Source organism: Gorilla gorilla, chromosome 17 (assembly GCF_029281585.2).
Source record: "Gorilla gorilla gorilla isolate KB3781 chromosome 17, NHGRI_mGorGor1-v2.1_pri, whole genome shotgun sequence".
In the NCBI taxonomy this organism is placed as follows: Eukaryota; Metazoa; Chordata; class Mammalia; order Primates; family Hominidae; genus Gorilla; species Gorilla gorilla.
In genome coordinates this window covers 55,658,102-55,680,089 of record NC_073241.2, presented here as the reverse complement: position 1 = coordinate 55,680,089, position 21,988 = coordinate 55,658,102, and the positions used below count along the sequence as shown (strand labels likewise).

The 21,988-nt window shown below is 43.1% G+C and overlaps 1 long non-coding RNA gene across 2 annotated transcripts in view; it reads right to left on the bottom strand.

Annotated features, from left to right (window-relative positions):
* The window catches only part of LOC129528328 (uncharacterized), a 32,226-nt gene extending 10,578 nt beyond the window's left edge, over positions 1-21,648 (bottom strand). Inside the window, exons 1-4 of one of the 2 annotated variants that reach the window (XR_008673571.2) lie at positions 20,988-21,648; positions 19,130-19,359; positions 18,313-18,422; positions 6,256-6,350 (exon numbers count right to left, since the gene is read on the bottom strand). This is a non-coding gene — a long non-coding RNA (uncharacterized lncRNA). Of the gene's footprint in view, positions 1-6,255; positions 6,351-18,312; positions 18,423-19,129; positions 19,360-20,987 lie in introns of those variants that run through there. The other variant, XR_010131218.1, reaches the window with a different exon arrangement.
* Between the last annotated feature and the right edge of the window lie 340 nt (positions 21,649-21,988).

The following is a 21,988-nucleotide window of genomic DNA, read 5'->3' as shown; positions in this document are numbered from 1 at the left end:
GAAGCACAAAGAAAAACACACCAAGACACATCATAAACAAATTGCTTAAAACCAATGATAAGGAAAAAAAAATCTTAAAAGCCGCTAGTGGGGGAGGGAGAAGATACTTTATGGACAAAGGTGGAAAGATAAGGATGATTGCAGATTTCTTATCAGAAACATGCAAGCCAGAGACATTGGAACAACAAAGTAAAATTACCTTTCAAAAACAATGGTAAAATAAAAACTTTTTTGGGAAGACAAAATCTAACAGAATATGTCACCAGCAGAATTCTCTACAAAAAAATGCTAAAAGAAGTCCTTCAGGCAGAAGGAAAATGATGCCAAATGGAAATCAGCTTCTATACAAAGAATGGAGGGCACCAAAAATGATAACTACATGGGTAAACATAAAGGGCTTTATTCTTTCTTGTTAACATTTTAATAAAAATAACTGTTTAAAGGAAAAATAATAACACATCGTGGGTTTATAGCTTATGTAGAAGTAACATTCATAACAACAATATTGGAAGGGAGAAATGAAATTATAAGATGCCTATATGTTAAGCGATATCAAATCATTTGACAAATAAGACTGTGATAAGTTAAAGATAATACTATAAACCTTGCAACTACTAAAATAATGCAACAGAAGCCACTAAAGTGAAATTATTTTTTAAAGTACTCATTTTATCCAAGGAAGGCAGAAAAGGAAGAAAAATAAAACAAACTGCAGATGGGAAAAGTAAAAATTAGCAAAAGGATACAATTAAACAAAACCATATCAATAACCACATCAAATGTAAATGGCCTAACACCTCGATTAAGACAAGATCATCAGGCTGGCTAAAAATATGACACCCAACTATATGCTGCCTAAAAGAAATCAATTTTCAATTTTTTTAAAAAATAGGTTAAAAGTAAGAGCATAGAAAAACATATCCCAAACTAACACTAATCTAAAGAAAGCTGGAGTTGCTATATTAATATCAGGCAAAGTGGACTTCAGAGCAAAGAGTATTACCAGAAATAAAAAGATCATTTCATACGATAAAGGGGTCAACAGGACATACTTCTAGCCTTTTTATTTCACATAATAACAGGACTTTAGAATATAGAAACTAATAGTTGGTATCAACTACAGGTAAATATAGGCAAATCACATGTATAGTCAGAGATCTGAACACCATTCTGTCAAGAAGTGATAGGAAAAATAGACAGAAATTCAGTAAAAATACAGACTTGAACAACTCTAAAAACATAAAACAAATCTCAATGGATTTAAAAGAAGTTATAAAGAAGAAATTATCTAACCACAATGGAATTAAAGAACTCTGGAAAATCCACAAATATTTGAAAATTAAATATGTTTTTAAATAGCCCATCGAAGAAGAAATCAAAGGGCAATTAGAAAGTATTTGAACTGAATGAAAATGCAAATATAACATACCAAAATGTGTGGGATTCTACTGAAGCAGTACTTAGGGGGAAATTTATAGCACTAAACATCTACATGAGGAAAGAAGAAAACTTTCAAATCAACAACTCCGGCTTCCACCTTAAGAAACTAGAAAAAGAAGAACAAAGAAAATCCAAAGTAAGCAAAAGAACAAAAATAATAAAGATCAGAATAGAAATCAATAGAATAGAAAAAGAAAAAATAATAGAGAAAACCAATAAAATGAAAAGCTGGGTTATTGAGAAAATTAATAATATTGATAAACCTCTAACCAAACTAACTGGGGAGAAAAGCAAGAGGACACAGATAGTCAATATCAGGAATAAGCAAATTACTGGAGTCCAGATTTTAACCCAGATCTGGCCAACTATCAAGTCCACACCAAGTTGACTCCTGGGAGTTGAGTGAGGCATACCAGATGGACAATCGGGTTGGGCTTATATAAGGTTTTCCTTGATCCATAAATGGGTCTCTAACAAGCTGAATAACCTTCCAAATTAAACGCTGACCACCCAAACACTTTCCGGCAGCACTTATTTGTAAAGAATTTTATATTTTGTTGCTCTTAGATGAACTGTAATAAATTTGTAATGAATTAGAAAAGCAAACATTACTTTTTTATTTGGTAAATTATCTGACTTTTCAACATTAACATTTTTTTAAAATAGATTCTTAAATTCTGTACTTCCTTCAAACAAAAAGCATTTGCCAGAAAAACAAGTCATTATGGCTCATATTTCAAAGATGTTTTACGCCTGGCTGCATGCTTGAATCCTGGCTATATCCAAGTTTTGGATAGGGCTGCCTCCTTGACAAGCACTGGGAAATAACGACAGGGTTAATCAGAGTGATGGGATGGGGTGGAGAAAAGAAACTTCAACAGACTGATCTCTCCCTCTGCCTTTCTAGTCTGAATGCAGCTGATAAATGAGTTCATCTACCACACAAAATAGCCTTTGTTTCATTCTGTAGCTTTCTGGCTTTCCACTGCTAGGAAAAGAAAAGAGGCAGTATGGTTTGCCTCAACTTGCCTACTTACCACTGGCGCTTTTCATTTTTAGACTTACTATACAGTAAAACTATTTCCTGAAATTTGCCTTTATTTCAGTGTTAACCATTTCCCCCCAGCTTTCATTTTAAAATATTCAAACCTGCAGAAAAGTTGAAACAACAGTACAAGTAAGGCCATGCACTCTTCACTTAGATTCATCAGTTGTTAACGTTTCACCAGGTCTGCTCTCTCCTTGTCCCTGCGTATCGTTTCTGCTGAGTTATTTGAAAGTAAATTGCAGGCAGCGCAGCAATCACCCCAAGTACTTCAGCACGAAATCGCCTAAGAACAAGAACATGCTCTTACTTAACTCTCAGTGTGATAATACACACACACACACACACACACACACACACACACACACACACACACAGTCAATATTCAAATTTCCCCAACTGTCCCAATAATTTTTTTTTTTTTTGAGACGGAGTCTCACTCTGTCACCCAGGCTGGAGTGCAGCCGCACGATGTTGGCTCACTGCAACCTCCGTCTCCCAGGTTCAAGCGATTCTCACCCCCTCAGACTCCCAAGTAACTAGGACTACAGACAGGCACCATTACACCCGGCTAATTTTTGTATTTTTAGTAGAGCCGGGGTTTCGCCATGTTGGCCAGGCTGGTCTCAAACTCCTGACCTCAAGTGATCCACCCGCCTCAGCGTCCCAGTGTTGGGATTACAGGCGTGAGCCCAATAATTCTTTTAAAAGCTGCTTTGTTTTGTTTGCTGACTCGACCCAGTCCAGTATCACACGTTGCATTTAGTTGTTATAATGCTGAGCGCTTTTTAGCCCGCATTAAACGTGTGTCTGATTTGTCACTCTCACTGATTAAGAAATCTCAGATAAATGAAAGCTTGATTCTGCAATTAATCCGGAAGTTACAACTCTCGAAGTACAGCCATGAGTATCAGAACATACTGTTCCACACGGCGGAAGTGCTACATCATTAAATTATCCTGTTGAATAAATGACATAACTCATTCAGAAACGGAGCAGGGCATACAGGCAGGAAAAATGTTAACTGCTCACCACCTCTCATCGTCTGTAGTCAGGGACACAGACAGTTTGCAGCAGAGGCTGACATTCTAACCTTGTCAAAGTCACAGACACTGGGAGCCAGGCATCTTTCAAGGTAGCTCTTCTCCCTCCCATGGAAGGCATCCCACGGAAGACCCCACCACGGTCTTCCAGCTTCGCCTTCAATGCTTATCATGGGTAGCCTGGAAACCAGAATGCCTGGGTTCCGGCTTAGCTATGTGACATTGAGCGGGTCACTTAAACACTCTTTAGCGGCCCAGCTTCTTTAGCTAATGAGAGCACACTGCCATCTGCCTCAACTGCACCTGAAGACTGTTGTGGGGAGCAAACAAGAAAGAATGTGGGAAGGCATCACCCTTCACCAGGTCAGCCATCACTGACTTGACAAGGAGCTTGCTACTGTCACGCTGGGTGCCTTTGCTGCCCTAACAGCTCTTCCCCTGGGTCCACCGTCCTCCACTAAGAAGACAGGCATTGAGTCAGTCCTTACTGCTTTCTTCACCAGATTAAGCAGCCCCATTTTCTTCAACTAAAATGCCCTTGATTTGGACACTGTACTCAACTTAGTGCAGCCTAAGAAGCAGACACCACCCGGACCTTGGGTTTGATCAAGCCAGATATCCCCCATCCCTTGAGCAATTGATCATTTATAACCAAAGAAAGAACTGGCCCTTATTCCCCATGAAATTTCACAGGATTAGTGTTTTGGATGCTTTGGGGTTCTTCCATCTGTCCTCCAGGAAGCTATTCACTCCTTCAAGTCTTGAGTCATCTGAGAATTCTCTGAGCATGGCCTGTCCATCTTCATCCGAGCCACAGACATCACTGTTGACTTGAAGCACACCATCAAAGTTCTCCCTCTAGGATAATGCCAGCCTCTTCACCAGCATTACTTGGGTACGGGTGTTCCCAACAGCTGTGAACCCACAGGACTAGGCTATCACTCATTCATTCGTTCATTCATTCATTCATGCATTCAGAGCTGCTGAGCACCCACTGTGAGCCAGCCCTGCACTTGGCACTAGCCCCCCAAGAAAAAGAGGAGGAAGCTGGCGCACTTATGGCTTTTCCACTCAGATCCTCCTGATTACAAATCCCTGCATCCTCCCTTTCTATCCCTTTAGTATGTCCATCAAGAAGGAAATGACTTCTTTGGAAGGGCCTGGGCATCTGCTTTCTTTGATACACTATTCATAAACATTCAGGGCACAGTTTATCAAGAAACTTGGGTGTCAGCTTAGACAACACTGCATCTGAGAACAGTTCCCTATCCCCTGACCAACTTTCTGAACAGAACACACACACACACATACACCCTTTCCTCCGCTGCACCATAAATGGAGAAGCTACATTTACCCAGGACACCACCACCCTCATTGATCGGCCCAGAGGGAATACCTGTGTCAGGTTTCTTACATGCAAATATATAATTGAGTCTAGGAGACTCATCTCTGTCTGGCTGCGCTGTCAAAAAGAGGAACTATCAACTATTATGAATAAAGTTGTTGTGAACAAAAAAAAAAAAAGAGGAACTATCAGCCTTAGCTCTGTGGGCTGCCAAGTTCACGGGCAAGAGAAAATTCAGAGGCCGGGGTACAGCAGAAGCAGCAACAACAGCAGTTGATTTCTTGGTTCTGATTGACTCCTGAGGCCTGGTGGGTCCCTGCTGTCACTTTTGTGAGACAGCTCTGTACTGTCGGAGTAAGCTCCACTTTCTTTAAGCTACATAAATTGGTTTATATTATTTGCAATTAAAAAATTCCACCCAGCAGGGCACGGTGGTTCACGCCTGTAATCTCAGCACTTCGGGAGGCCCAGGTGGGTGGATCGCTTAAGTCCAGGAGTTTGCTAGCAGCCTGGCCAACATGTCAAAACCCCGTCTCTAGAAAAAATACAAAAATTAGCTGCGTGTGTTGGCGTATGCCTGTAATCCCAGCTACTTGGGAGGCTGAGGCACAAGGATCACTTGAACCAGGAGGTGGAGGTTGCAGTGAGCCAAGATCACACCACCACACTCCAGCCTGGGTGACAGAGCAAGCTTCTGTCTAAAAATAAAAATAAAAATTCCACCTAATATATAATGCAGAAAAGGTGCCATTAATAGTTGATTTTAGATGTTTTTGTACCCTTTTAGATAACTAGGAACATTGTTGATTTTGTTCCTAGTTACTGATTTTTTATTGTTACTGATATTCCATTGCCACTCTTCCACTTTCTCTGGGAAATCTCAGTAGTTAACACATCTACAGGTCTGTCCTTATCTGGAAATGTATTTCATCTAAACCGAGAAGCTCCAATTCAGGTAAGCCACCAGGGGCCAGCCCACACTCTGCCCCTGTCCTGAGGTCCACTTCCTTCCACACTTTGTTCCACCCTTTCCAATTTGAAGTCCATTCTCTGAGATGAGGAAGGCAGAAATAAAACAGCAGTGACGTGTGTCTGCCTTGTCTTGGCCACCAGTCACATTACACTGACTGCTCTAAGCTGTGGCGCCATGGCTACCAGTGTTGGTTCAGATCCCTGTCCCCTGCTTACTGGCTGTGTGACCTTGGGAAAGTTAGGGAACCTCTCTGTCCCTCACAGTCCTCATCTAAAAACTGGGAATCACATCAGTGCCTACCTCACAGAGCTCCTGCGAGGATTTGAGCAAATGAATTAACACAAGTAGAAGACAGCTCAATAAATGTTCACTTTTATTTTGTTCTTTTCCTATCCTAAAACTAAAAGAACCCTCTTCTGTGTGTGCAAAGTTCCTAGAAACTTCTGCTGTAGTCTTCTTGTCATTTTTCATGTTGCTTCTTTTTCCTTGGGCTCTTCCTGCTTCCTTGTGAGTGGGAAAATAAAACCAAGGTCAACTACAAATTTATTTATTTATTTATTTATTTATTTATTTTATTTTATTTTTTGAGGCAGAGTCTCATGCTGTCGCCCAAGCTGGAGTGCAGTGGCACAATCTCAGCTCACTGCAACCTCTGCCTCCCAAGCTCAAGCGATACTCCTACCTCAGCCTCCTGAGTAGCTGGGATTACAGGCACACACCCCCATGTCCAGCTAATTTTTGTATTTTTAGTAGAGACAGAGTTTCTCCATGTTGGCCAGGCTGGTCTCAAACTGCTGACCTCAAGTGATCCACCTGCCTCAGCCTCCCAAAGTGCTGGGATTACAGGTGTGAGCCACTGTGCCCAGCTCCAACTACTAATTGAAAAGGCATAGCCCCTGATAAGAAATATTCACTCCTGGCTTGTCCCACCACACTCTCCAAAGGGGCACTTGATCCTGCCATTGTCTTTCCAGACAGCTCTTCTCTTCCAGACGTCACCTTTCCCAGGCAGTGAGGCCTCCCCAGGCTACAAAGATCAGGCAGGCTGCAGCTCCCGGCTAGTTGAAGAAATGAATGTTATCTCCTAGAAACCAGGAGGACTACCTCAGTGAAGCTTTTCACCTTGGAAGTTCCTTACAGTGAAATAGGGAAGTTTCTCATTATGCCCAGGTAATACAGCACTGATGGGCACAGGGTTGACAAGGCGCCCAAGGGAGGCTCTGAATTATCCTTCCTGTTGCCCCTCCTCAACCCCTCCTTAATTTTCTTCTACTGAAATAAAAAAGTAAGTGAAATAAAATGTTTCAAAACTGACTCAGAGAAGCTAGAGGTCCTAACTAAAGCAACATTTGCAAAACAACACACTTACTATTAGCTCTGCCCATCACGCCAGCTGACAAGCAGTGCTTAAAATAAGACAGAAAGAAGCAGGGAGGCTCATTCATGTACTGCCTGGCTGCGGGAGGCAGCCAGGAGACGGTGCCCTGCCTTGGAGGGGCGTGCTCCCAGCAAGGGGAGGCCAGTGGGAAACAACCACAGCAGAGTTGATAGAGGCCCTGCCTGACACGGCTGTTCAGCCTGCTCTGGGAACATGAGGCAGGAACAAACTACTAGCTCATCCTGGGGAAGCCAGGGAAGGTCTCACAGAGCTGGGGCAGGAGCAGAATCTTACAGGATGAGCCCACCAGGAAGACAAGAGGAGGAAAGTGGGAAGCAAAGGGTGTTTCAGGCAGGGACAGTAGCCTGTGCAAAGACAGACACCTGAAAAGCACGATGCTGAGTATAGGAAGAGTAGCCAAGTTCCCTGTGGGGCAGGGGCAGGCAAGGAAAAGAGCAGGGACACCCAGCATCAGGAGAAGTTAGGATGGGGGCCCTCCTGAATGCTGCTTTTCAAGCCCCACAGACTGATTCAGAGTCCTTAGGGTGGGACCCAAAAGTCTACACCCAGGTGGCCCTGAGGACCCAGTGTAGGAATGAGTCATAGACAACAAGGAATCATTGGCATTTTCAAACAGCAGGGTGATGCAACCAGATTTGCTTTTAAGAAACACTATATTTGTGGGAAAGTGGAGAAGGAAGTGGAGCTTGCAGAGCCTGAAGAAGAGATCAATCAGGAGATGACTCCAGCTGTCCTATGGAGCCACGATAAATGAAAGCAATTGGGAGGGAGGAGAGGCGGTGAATATCATGAGATATTTCCAAGGTACAAACAACAGAATTTGATGAGCAATTACATGTGGGTGGTGAAGGAGAGAAAACAGTCAAAATAATTCCAAAGTTTCCACCTCAGGCTCCCCAAGGGTTGAGAGCCCTTAGGAAAAAGAGGGAATGGAGGTCAAGAGGAAGCTTGCATTTGTGGGGCAGGCAGTGAGAACTCTCCACGGAGTTTAGTTGGGGTGTGCGGCTCAGGAGATGGCTGTGGATAACTGCATGTCCAGAGATGGGGGCAGGAAGCCACAGGCACTGCAGGGAGGAGCCGAGATTAAACATGGGGATTTGGAGTGATAACTGACAAGGAAAGGCTGAGGACGCCCAGGGAGAGTGGACAGAGTGGACACGCACCTGGAGATGCCTCCAACAGGAGAGGTGGGTGGAGACCCAGAAGGAACAGCAAAGAAGGAGGAGGAAAACCTACCTAAAATAGTGTGGGAAATTGGAAAGGAGAGAGTTTCAAGGAGAGAATGAGAATGTCCAACACCCAAGAAAGGTCAGATAGGGATAGAGCGGAAACACATAGATTAGGTGTGGTAATTCCAAAGCCACTGCCAACCCTAGAGAAGGTGACTGTGGTGTTCTGGGATCCGGAGCCAGACTGCAGCAGGCTGAGAAGTAAATCAAAGCCAGGAAGAGAAGACAGCAATTGCAGACTCTTCTTTTATTGTGAAGGAAAAGAGACAGGACAGTCACCAGAGGGAATGGCAGAGTGAGATATATGGAGCCTTTCCCCTCTTTTTAAACTTTTCACTTTATTAAAATAGCATGCCTTAACACAAATCATTGAATATAATGATTATTTCCTACATTCTATAGATATCCAAAATGATTAGAAATATTTTCTACTCCAGCACTTCCTAACACTGTATTTGCAGAGGGTACAATCTCAGCAAGTTAGGGTGATAATTTTTTTTTCAGTTTGAGTATTTGAAAATGGCCATACGGATTCATATCATCTCATATTCTTGCAGTAAAAAACACGAACACCAGGGTTACAAGAGAGTTTGCATGATGTTTGTAAGAAGGGATGTAAGCAATAAGAATGAGGTTCAAACTCCATCCTCCTTGGGTAACCCTTGCATCACAGATGTGTTGGTATTAATAGTGTGTGACCCATTTAATCCTCACAACAGTTCATTTGTTCTTCCTAAATAATAGCAAACCTTTATAGAGTGCTTATTATATTCCAGGCAATATCCTAAGTGCTTCAATATGTAATCCCACCTGATACTCAAAACAATCTTATGAAAAAGATACTATTATTATCCCATTTTACAAATGAGAAAACTGTAATTCAGAGGGCCTAAAGTAACCTGCTCAATATCACATAGCTAGTAAGTAGGGATGAATTTCCAAATGATGTTATTAAATTTAGAAATTAAGGGGAAATGGCTAAATGTAAAAGAAGTTAAAAATACAAAGGGGCCAAAACCAGAAACAACTTAATGTCCTCCAACAAGAGTATCAATAAACAAATTGTAGTTTATTTAAACAACAAAATACAACTCAGAATCAACTACAGATATATGCAGTGACATGAATGAGTCTCAAAAATTATGTTGAAGTATATGAAAAAGAGCTCAACATCACTGATCATTACAGAAATGGAAATTAAAACTACAATGAGGTACTATCTCACACCAGTCAGCATGGCTATTATTAAAAAGTCAAAAAATAACAGATGCTGGAGAGGTTGCAGAGAAAAAGGAACACTTACACACTGTTGGTGGGAGTGTAAATTAATTCAACCATTGTATAAAACAGTGTGGCGATTCCTCAAGGACCTAAAAACAGAAATACTATTTGACCCAGCAATTCCATTACTGGGTATATATCCAAAAGTGTATATAAATTGTTCTATCAGAAAGGCATGCCGGGCATGGTGGCTCACGCCTGTAATCCCAACACTTTGGGAGGCCGAGGTAGGTGGATCAGCCTGGCTAAACCAGCCTGGCCAACATGGTGAAACCCTGTCTCTACTAAAAACACAAAAATTAGCCAGGAGTGGTGGTGCATGCCTGTAGTCCCAGCTACTCAGGAGGCTGAGTGGGGAGAATCGCTTGAACCTAGGAGGTGGAGGTTGCAGTGAGCCAAGATTGTGCCACTGCACACTCCAGCCTGGGTGAGAGAGCAAGACTCCATCTCAAAAAAAGAAAACGAGAAAGAAAGAAAGAAAGAAAGAGAGAGAGAGACAGAAAGAAAGAAAGAAAGAAAGAAAGAAAGAAAGAAAGAAAGAAAGAAAGAAAGAAAGGAAGAAAGAAAGAAAAGCAAGCAAGCAAGCAAGCAAGCAAGCCAGCAAGCAAGCAGGCAAAAAGGGAAAGAAAGGCAGGCAGGAACATGCACACATATGTTTATTGCAGCACTATTCACAATAGCAAAGAGATGAAATCAACCTAAATGTCCATCAATGACAGATAGGATAAAGGAAATGTGGTACATAGACACCATGAAATACTATGCAGCCATATAAAAGAACAAGATCATGTCCTTTGAAGGAACATTAATGGAGCTGGAGGCCATTATTCTTAGCAAACTAATGCAGAGACAGAAAACCAAATACTGCATGTTCTCACGTATAAGTGGGAGCTAAATGATGAGAACACATGGACACATAGAGGGGAACAACATACACTGGGGCCTATTGGAGGGTGAAGGGTGGGAGGAGGGAGAGGATCAAGAAAAATAACTAACAGGTACTAGGCTTAATACCTGGGGGATGAAATAATCTGTACAACAAACCCCCATGACACAAGTCTACCTGTGTAACACACCTGCACATGCACCCCTGAACTTAAAATAAAAGTTCAAAGTAAAATAACTTGTATTTAGTAAAACAAATTACATTTAATGAAAAATCAAACTACCAAAGAAATATATACTGTACAGTTCCATTTATATAAAGTTCCAGAAGTACTAATTTCCAATAATACAAGTCAGAATAGATATTACTAGGGTACAGGAGTGAGAGCACGAGGTGGGCTCGTGAAAGGGGTTAGGGGAATTTTCTGAGGTGAGGAAAGTGTCTTATATGAGGGTGGTAGTCCAAAATGAAGTCGTATGTAAATGAACTTTAGAAAACAAGAAAGAGTCAGAGGTACGATGGAGGAAGGCCAAGGAGCAGGCTGAGGGGCTCAGTTAACAAACACAGATGCAGGCCTAGCTCCAGAGAAGCCCCTAAGCCCTAATGCCTGAGAAGGAGGGAGAGCCAGTTCCCTGGCCAGCAGAAGGATGGCAGTAGCCAGCCGAGGGAGCTGACATCAGAAGGCTCGTCCATCATTTCAGCTGGAGGAGTAAGAATATAGGAGAATACTTTTCCAATGGTAGATGTTCTTGGGCCAAGGATGTTAGATCTGGGACAACCCCCTTTTATAGATGAGGACACAGTGTTAGTGACTTATTCATGGTTACATGGCTGATTAGTCACAGAGCTGGAATCAGCACATAGTTCCTTTACATCAATAGAATAAGTCAACTGGGGTGGTGTCAGAGCCTCCTCAAATGCACGACCCTGCATCACTTCCCACCATTGACTCCCATCACTGCTAATGAAGGCTCTGACCCTTGCTTACTCAAAACAAATGAATGACTTCCAGTTGTATATTCATTTAATAAACATTCGTCAATCACTTATCACTGGCCAGGTGCTGTTAGGTGCTGAAAATCCAAAAAGAAAAAGCCACTATCCCTGTTTTCAGATAACTTAAGGTTGGTGAGGTGAGACTCACATGAGTAGATGACACACTAGAGATGAGTACCAGAGTACGAAAGAGGGGAGAAGGTTTACTGACAGCACAAGCAGAACTCAAGCAATCCTGCTAAGGTGAGGAGTTGAGAAGTCTTCCTTAAGCCTCTGAGAGAATGGGGCAGGCTGAGGTCAGAGAACTGAAGGGAAGGGTTTAGGGATAGAATCACCCCACTGAAAGCACAGGCAAGCACATGCACAGAGACGCAAGAAACTCTCTCCCCCTGCTCCCCATCCAAGATGGGGAGCTCAGGGGTACAAATCTGGCTCTCCTTAGTGAAGAGCACCAGCCAAATGGACCTGTAAAAACAATCAACGTCAAAAGTATCCGTGAAGAGTTTGGCTTCAATACACCCCTGAAGATAAATACGATGCAATCTCAACACATACTTAGCCTACAAACAGAATTTCCACAACAGAATATGGACTAAGCTTTGGTGAGTGGAAACATGATGGTTTTAAGCACATTTTAACAAACACAGTGATCTTTAAACAGTCACCTACACAGCATGGTGCTGGCATAAGAACAGATGCATAGACCAATAGAACAGAATAAACCCACAAATAAATCCATGTATCTACAATGAACTCATTTTTGGCAACAGTGCGAAGAAGATACATTGGGGAAAGGACAGTATCTTCAATAAATGTGCTGGGAAAACTGGATATCCATATGCAGATGAATGAAACTAGATCCCTATCTCTCACCATATAGAAAAATCAAATCAAAATGGACTAAAGACTTAAATCTAAGACCTCAGACTATGAAACTACTACAAGAAAACATCGGAGAAACTCTCCAGGATGTTGGACTGGAGAAAGATTTCTTGAGTAATACCCCACAAGCACAGGCACCAAAGCAAAAAATGGACAAATGGGATCATATCAAGTTAAAAATTTTCTGCACAGCAAAGGAAACAATCAACGAAGTGAAGAGACAGCCCACAGAATGAGAGAAAATATTTGCAGACTACCCATCTGACAAGAGATTAATAACCAGAATATATAAGGAGCTCAAACAACTCAACAGGAAAAAATCTAATAATCTGATTTAAAAATGGGCAAAAGGTTTGAATAGACATTTCTCAAAAGAAGACATACAAATGGCACACAGGTATATGAAAGGGTGCTCAACATCACTGGTCATCAGAGAGATGCAAATCAAAACTACAATAAAATTTGTACTACAATTACTGCAGTAAAATTGGCTTTTACCCAAAAGACAGGAAATAACAAGTGCTGGGGAGGATGTAGAGAAAGGGGAACCCTCATACACTCCCCTTAGTACAATCACTATGGAGAACAGTATGGAGATTCCTTGAAAAACTACCATATGAGCTACCATATGATCCAGCAATCCCACTGCTGCGTATACCCGAAAGAAAGGAGATCAGTATATTGAACAGAGATAATCTGCACTCCCATGTTTATTGTAGCACTATTCACAATAGCAAAGATTTGGAAGCAACCTAAGTGTCCAGCAACAGACAAATGGACAAAGAAAATGTGTTATGGGCAGGGTGCAGTGGCTCACGCCTGTAATCCCAGCACTTTGGGAGGCTGAGGCAGGAGGATCACTTGAGCTCAGGAGTTTAAGGCCAGCCTGGGCAACATGGTAAAACGCTGTATCTACACTACATTAGAAAAAAAAAATTAGCCAGTGCACGCCTGTAGTCTCAGCTACTTGGGAGGCTGAGGTAGGGGGATCACTTGAGCCTGAGAGGTGGAGGCTGCAGTGATCCATGATCATACCACTGCACTCCAGCCTGGGAGACAGAGCAAGACTCTGTCTCAAAAACAACAACAAAAAAGGTGTATGTGTTATATACACAAAATGGAGTACTATTAAGCCATTAAAAAGAATGAGATCCTGTCAACAACATGGATGGAACTAGAAGATGTTATGTTAAGTGACATAATTCAGGCACAGAAAGAAAGAAATTTAGCATGTTCTCACTCATTTGTGGGAACTAAAATTAAAACAATTGAACTCATGGAGATAGAGCGTAAAAAGATGGTTAGCAGAGACTGGGAAGGATAGTGGGGAGAGAGGGGTGGGAAATGGGGATGGCTAATGGGTAGAAAAATATAGTTAGATACCACAAATAAGATTTAGTATTTGATAGCACAAGAGGGTAACTACAATCAGCAATAATTTGTTGCACATTTTAAAATAACTGAGTGAATAAAATTGGAATGTTCATAACACAAAGAAATGATGAATGCTTGAGGTGACGGAAACCCCATTTACCCTGATGAGATTATGACACGTTGCATGCCTGTATCAAAATATCTCATGTGCCCCATAAATACCTACATTGACTATGTATCTATAAAACTTAATAATCAAAAATATTTTTAAAAACCAGTCACCTAAACCTGTTCCACAATCAGTAGTCATGAACATTAAACTGCTGGCTTTATCAATCAGTATCTCCTGAATCCAAGAAACACGCACACTAGCTGAAATGCAGGCCACAGCTCTGCCAGTGATGGATAGCAAAACAAAGGCAGCACTAATGAAAAATTAATGAAAACAGTTACTTCCATAAGAAAAATGATCTGTTTTCTCCCACCTTCGTATTGATTTTTAACCAGCCCTGTAATTGGAAATGTATATGTTATCCCAAGGTAAAGGCAGGCAGAGGGGAGCAGAGTGTGTAATCCACTCCAGTGTGGGCAGGCTGTCAGCCATGCAACGAAGCTTTAGCCTGGGAAGCACAGCCTCTCCCTCTCATATTCTCTCCTCCCAGCCTGAAACCTGATCCTCCCAGGCTCTGAGTCCTGAGTCATTCCAAGGTTATGAATACTGATGACACCTTAATGTTCCTATGTCCATCAGGGAACGCACTTTTGGGATCATCTTCTCCTATAGCATTCAACTGAAATAAATACAACTCCAATCTTCATAGTGCAGGAAGTCCCATCTCTCCCCCAAGTTCTGAGGAATTCCCTGGATATTTATCTTTCCCCATAGTCACTTTTCTTTTTTTTGAGATGGAGTCTTGCTCTGTCACCCAGGCTGTGCAGTGGCACGATCTCAGCTCACCACAACCTCCGCCCAGGTTCAAGCAATTCTCCTGCCTCGGCCTTCTGAGTAGCTGGGATTACAGGTGCATGCCACCATGCCTGGCTGATTTTTGTATTTTTAGTAGAGACAGGGTTTCACCATGTTGGTCAGGCCAGTCTCGAACTCTTGACCTCATGATCTGCCTGCCTCAGCCTTCCAAAGTGCTGGGATTACAGGCGTGAGCCACTGCACCAGGACCATAGTCACTTTTTATATCTCACTCAATTCCAATCTCAACTCTCCCATCCTCTCTTCTCTCATCTGCTGTGGCTCTCACCAAATCTATCACATTTTGTCACAAGCTTGGATATAGCCCACCTCCTTGCCTCTCCAAAGACTAACCTAAAGCAGTACTAGGTTAGGCTAGTTAAAGTTAGTTAAAGCAGACTAGGCATGGTGGCTCACGCCTGTAATCCAGCACTTTGGAAGGCCGAGGTGGGAGGATCACCTGAAGCCAGGAGTTGAAGGCCAGCTGGGCCAACATGGAGAAACCCCATCTCTACTAGAAAATACAAAAATTAGCCGGGCATGGTGGCGTGCACCTGTAGTCCCAGCTACTCAGAGGTTGAGGCACGAGAATTGCTTGAACCTGGGAGGCAAAGTTGCAGTGAGCCGAGTTTGCGCCACTGCACTCCAGCCTGGGCAGCAGAGAAAGACTCCATTTCAAAAAAACAAAAAACCCAAACACATAAAGTTAGTTAAAGCAGACTGAGGCAGGTTGGAGGGTAGAATCCTCATTTGCTTTGCTCACCACTGAATCCTAAATGCCAAAGCTCTACTTGGAGCATCATAGGAGCTTAAAACTAATAATAGGCCTAGAATATAGACACAGACCTTGAGCAACCAAATTCATAGAGACAGAAAGTAGACAGGTGGTTGCCAGGGGCTGAAGGAAGCATGGGGAGTACTTCTGTACAGAGTACAAAGTTTCAGTTTAGAAGATAAAAAAGTTCTGGAGAGGCCAGACGCGGTGGCTCATGCCCGTAATCCCAACACTTTGGGAGTCTGAGCCAGACAGATCACTTAAGACCACGAGTTCAAGACCAGCCTAGCCAACATGGTGAACCCCCCATCTCAACTAAAAATACAAAAACTAGCCAGGCATGGAGGCACACATCTGTAATCACAGCTACTCAGGAGGCTGAGGCACAAGAATCGCTTGAACCCAGGAGGCAGAGGTTGCAGTGAGCCAAGATCGCGCCACTGCACTCCAGCCTGGGCGACAGAGTGAGACTCTGTCTCAAAAAAAAAAAAAAAAAAAAAAAAGTTCTGGAGAGGCATGGTGGTGATGGTTGTATAACATTGTGAATATTCTCTGTGTCACTGAACTGTCCACTTAAATATAGTTAAAATGGTAAAATCTATGTTATGTGTATTTTACAATTTTTAAAATTCAATGAAGCAATGATAGAAGAAAAGAGAAGTGGAGCTCAGTTCTCTTTTATCCTAAAACTAAACATCTGTTCTCAGGACTCCTTAATGTCCCAGCTCGTAGGGTGGCTGCCCGGTCCAGAGCTCTCCAAAGTGAGTGCTCCAGACCTATTTATAACATAGTCCAACTGGAGAGAGGAAAGCAAATTACAACTTCTATTTATATATATTAATACTTTCTATTTTGGGGGCATATTTAAACATATATAATACTATAGAAGCACATGTAGATAATTTAGAAACAATTAGATTTACATTGGAGGAATGTTGTCAAAAACTTTACACTCCTGGATTGCATAATCAACAAACCTTGAAGACCATTATTATTATTAATTTGTATAGCTTTAAGTGGTACAAGTACAGTTTTGTTACATAGATATATTGCTTTTGGTGAGGTCTGGGCTTTTCATGTAACCATCATCTGAATAATATACCTTGTATCCATTAAGCAATTTCTCTTATTATGATTTATTTATTTATTTAGAGACAAGGTCTTGCTCTGTCCCCCAGGCTGGAGTGCAGTGGCACCATCTTGGCTTACTGCAGCCTCTACCACCTGGGCTCCAGCGATCCTCCCACCTCAGCCTCCTAAATAGCTGGGACTACAGGCACACACCACCATGCCCAGATAATTTTTTTATTATTTGTAGAGATGAAGTCTCACCATGTCACCCAGATTGGTCTTAAACTCCTGGGCTCACGCAATCCTCCCACCTTGGCCTCCCAAAGTATTGGGATTACAGGTGTGAGCCACTGCTCCAGGACTCGTATTATTATTTTTTGATGTCTAGCTCACCTTACTAGCTGTGAGCTCCACAGGGACAGGCATCTTCATATGTTTTGTTTTTTTTTTTGTTTTATTTAGTTTTTTTTTTTTTTAATTTTTACAGATGGAGGGTCTTGCTATGTTGTCCCGGCTGGTCTCAAACTCCTGGCCTCAATGATCCTCCCGTCTCAGCCTCACAAAGTGCTAGGATTACAGCATGAGCCACCAAGCACCCCAGCCATATGTTTTGTTTATCTGTGTATCCCATACCCCCAGTACAGTATCTGGCATACAGTAAGTTCTCATGGATAGTTGCTGATGAATGAGTTGTGGCTGCTGTTACCACTACTCTCTCCAAAGCAGGCGCTCTTAGCCCATGACCATGCCATGCAGCTGGGGGCTTCTGGCCCACTGGGACATGCTCTCTTCCTCTTTCTCCTCCTTTTCTTTTTTTTTTTTGCTACACTATCCTACAGTTTTCTAATCTGTAAAATGAGGACATTGGACAGAATGCTTCCAAAGTTCCTAACTTTCCTTCTTTCTTTTTTTTTTTTTGAGACGGAGTTTCACCCTTGTTGCCAGGCTGGAGTGCAATGGTGCGATCTTGGCTCACTGCAAACTCCGCCTCCCGGGTTCAAGCAATACTCCTGCCTCAGCCTCCCGAGTAGCTGGGATTACAGGCGTGCATCACCACGCCTGGCTAATTTTGTATTTTTAGTAGAGACGGGGTTTCTCCATGTTGGTCAGGCTGGTCTCGAACTCCCGACCTCAGGTGATCCGCCTGCCTCAGCCTCCCAAAGTGTTGGGATTACAGGCGTGAGCCATTGCGCCTGGCCCAAAGTTCCTAACTTTCTATGATGCTGATTTTCCTGCCTAAATGCCAGCTACTAGGTTGAAGTCATTTCTAAGCCACAGCATGAATCTGAATCAGGGATAGATGCATGCAGCTTCAAGGTGACTTTGGGGACTTGGCCTGACTTTTTTTCTCAATGAGGGCAAACTGCCGACATCTCCTCTAGGATACCAAAAGCCACGTACATTACAGAATCTCACCAGTCAAGGCCCTTCTGCTGTTCAAAGTAGGTGTCAAGGAAAGGTGGCTCTTTTAGAGGTAGAAAAACACATTTACATTGAGTTTCCACTAAGATCTTATTTTCACAGAACCCAGGTTTGATGGGAAATCTGTGTTTTCTGACTTGGCCCTGTGTTGGTCTTGCAGCTGAACAATCCCAGGTGGACCTACCTTGTCCATGCACACATTCCCGAAGTGACTTGGAGCAATTTTCTCAACCTGCCTGCATCTCACATTTCTCTTCTGATAATCCAGAATATAACACTCATTTTGTGGGGCTGCTGTAAGAATAAAAAGACGCATACACAGTGAGACTTCCATAAAATATAACCTTGATCGCTATTATTATATTTTGTTTTCTCAAATGGGAAATGAGAAACTAAATCAGTAGTTTCCAGAGGAATTCCAGAATTCTCAAGAGCTGCCGGAATGGGGCTCCAGGTAGTTTATCCTCCGAGATGCCCCCACTTTTTTTCCAGCTCTGCTTTTTCTCAGATTTATGTATGTTTATTTCTTATGAAAAACAAAAGGGGGGGGGATTCTGCAGATTTTTTGACATGCTTTAAAAATATTGGACTAGATAAGCAGATAATTTTTAATCCTATGAATCTAACTAAAAGAAAGTAAGATGCCTGAACTCAAACCACTACGCAGGTGATCTCGCCTGACAGAGAAAGTGGGATTGCCCTGCCCCCGAATTTCCTGGTTCCCTTCACTGGGCTCTGCCAGGAAGAGTTCCCTGTTAGAATCATCTCTGGGACATGTTGCCCATCTCCTAGACAAGTGGTGGTTAAACACCCACTCTTTGGTGAAATATCTCATGCTGTCATCTCTGCCTACAACCGCTCATCCCTAACCACTCACTTTCAAGAAAGGGAGGAGGGAGGAGAGAGTGAGTTATTAGGAAATAATCCTGAATACACCCAGGCCTGCTGTCTCTCCCATCTTTCCAATCCAAGTTCAGCCTTGGGCATAGATTTAAAACGACCTTGTTCCGGAGGTGGTCTTCAAATGCAACAGGCTGTGATTAATGCTCACACTGTCCTTTAAGGCTATGGGCAGCCTTCTGGACTATTCTCCATGGGCTGGTGCTAATCTGAGTTCAGGTTATGGTGGAAATAGCCTGGTTCACAGGTGTGGAGCAGACTCAGCTTCTTCATTTGTGGCTGAAAAACCTTGGGCAAATAACCTGCATGCTTTAAGCCTTGGTTTTCACACCTGAAAAATGAAAGTAAACAGCATTCACCTTGCTTATCTCACAAGACTTTTGTAAGAAGCTCATTGAAGACTGGATGTCAGAACCAGATAGAACCACACAGAAGGGAGGCCCAAGGTTACTAGAGACCATCTGAGCCTGCCCCTCACTGAGGAGGCTGGTGTGGCAGGAAGGGGCCGGGCCATTCTCTGGACACATCTGTGGGTTCTCTGGCATGAAGTCATTTGGAGAAGGAGAGGACATGGGGCTGCAGGTTCCTACATGATCCATCCTCATGTCTGATCCTAAAGCTCACTTTCACAGCTTGCCCAATGCCGGGCAGGGAGGATAAAAGTGTCCTGGCTGAGAATCCATCCAGATACCACTGGCTTTTCCAAGATTAAACAGACAGTGCATCTGACTCCCACAGCATCTCAAAGCAGAGCTGGCCTTTGGTTCAACAGGGCCAAAGGCAGGAATGGGTGGGGCCCTGCCTTCTCCTGCCACTCAAGGTGGGCATGAGGGATCTGCAGGCATAGCCACTTGTTTTGAGGACATCTAGGGTGTGGCAAGCCAGAGAAAGCCCATAGAAGAGAGCTAATGACATGGACCAGGGAGCGTGTGTGGCTGAACCAACTGGGCAGGCCCAGTACACGTGGAGGTGCACCTCATTGTCCTGGACTGGGACTCAGGAAACTTGGCTCTTCTTCCTACTCTGTGTGGCCTTGGGCAAGTCACATCACCTTCTCAGGTTTCTATAGATTAACGGAGTTGGACCAGAATCTTGCTTTTTAGATGGGTGCATTTAGGCCCATTACTCAGTGGCAAAAAGCTACAAGTTACTCATCTTCCCAGAATGCCAATTTTACTTGGAGATTGGAAGAAACAGTTTTTCATTTTCTTAAACAGCTTTATGAGATATAATTCACACCTCATACAATTCACCCATTGAAAATGTACAATTCAGTGCTTTTTAGTGTATTCATAGTGTTGTCCCAGCATCCCCACCATCAATTTTAGATCATTTCCATTACCCCAAACGGGAGAAACCCATTCCCTTTGGCCACCACCTCCCACCACCCAGTCCTTCCAGCTCCTGGCAACCACGAATCTACTTTCCATCTCTACAGGTTTGCGTGTTTGGGACATTTCATATAAATAGAATCATACAGTATGTGTTCTTGGAAGGCTGATTTTTATATTAAAACAAACAGTTGTGTTATGAAAAGCATGCCAAAATTACATTAATTTCTAAATCACAAAAGACATTTCAGAGAAATCTCCCATGTGTCTGGCAGCTTCATGCTCAGTCTGAGTCTCCTCTGGGGACAGTAATTCACTCTCTTCTGCCTCCGGGGCCACTTGGTGGACATTCTGGAAGGCACTGGACTTAAGGATCTAGATTCAACTTTTGAAAGACCCCAAGGCTCAGCTAGATAAACCAACAGAGTGATTTTCCAGGAGAAAAAGTCACTAATCATGACTTTCTGTTACCATTTTCCTCCTCATCCCCTCATCTTTCCATCTTATCTCACCTCCACACAGAGGTCTACATTTAGAATAACTGAAAAAAAATAAGAGAATGATCCCACTATTTCAGATTTCCATGTGAAAGAATAACAGGTTGTGGCTGCCCTCCCTGTCCACTCACCTTGTACCATTCTTCCAGTCTCTGGGAGGAGCTTCTTCGTCTGTTCCCAGTACAGGGCCTTGGAATATGATAGTGAAGCCCAGTTCCAGCTCCACAAATATTTGATGGAAGAAAGAAATGGAAGAAAGCCTGAAGGAAGAAAACAAAGAAGCAAGGGAGAGGGAGAGAAAAGCTAGGAATTCGGGATCCTACCAGCCCTCTGTTTCCCCATCTCCACACCATGCTACAATGCAGCCCCCGAGGGGCTTTGAATTTGCGCGTATCAATCACCTGCTTCTCAGAAATCATTACTGCCCCAAATCAAGACAACGAAACCAACTGCTCATTAAGGAATTTGAAAATGAAGAACTGTGAGTGGGTTGGGGAGGGTTATTAGACCAGAAACAGAGCACTTTTCACTGACAGAGTGCTTTTGCATATATTATCTCATTTGACCTTCCCAGAAGTCTGGTGAGAAAGCCAAGGCCAGGATTCTGTAGGCTGTTTTAGATGAAAAACAAAAAACCCAGCACTTAGGTAGAATGTAGTGCTTTGGCACACACAGGTTCTAGAATCACTCAGCTTTGTTTAAATCTGAGCTCTGGCCCTGTGTGACCTTGGGACCAGTGCCTGACCTTGGTTATGCTAAGGGGCACAGGCAACTGCACAGTGTCATGTGGGGCAGGTGGGACCTCACAGGGAGGAGGGTCTGCAGGTGCCTGGGTCTGTCCTACATTCTCTCAGCATCCTGCTCAGAGCCTGCACAGCGGGCTGTGCTATGCTTGTGATGGAGGAGAGGGGTCCCGTCCCCCTTGTTCTTCCTTTGTATTGGGCATAAAGGGAGTCTTTAGGGGTCGGGACAAATGGCGCAAGAGCACAGGGCAGTCTGAGCATAGATGTGGGCTGTTTCAGGAGGTGCTGGGAATGCCAGCTGCCCAGGACACGGAGACAGCAAGCAGGAAGCCACCAGGCCACTTGAGGGTCACCTATTGAACGATTTAGCACACGTCTCTGCAACCTCT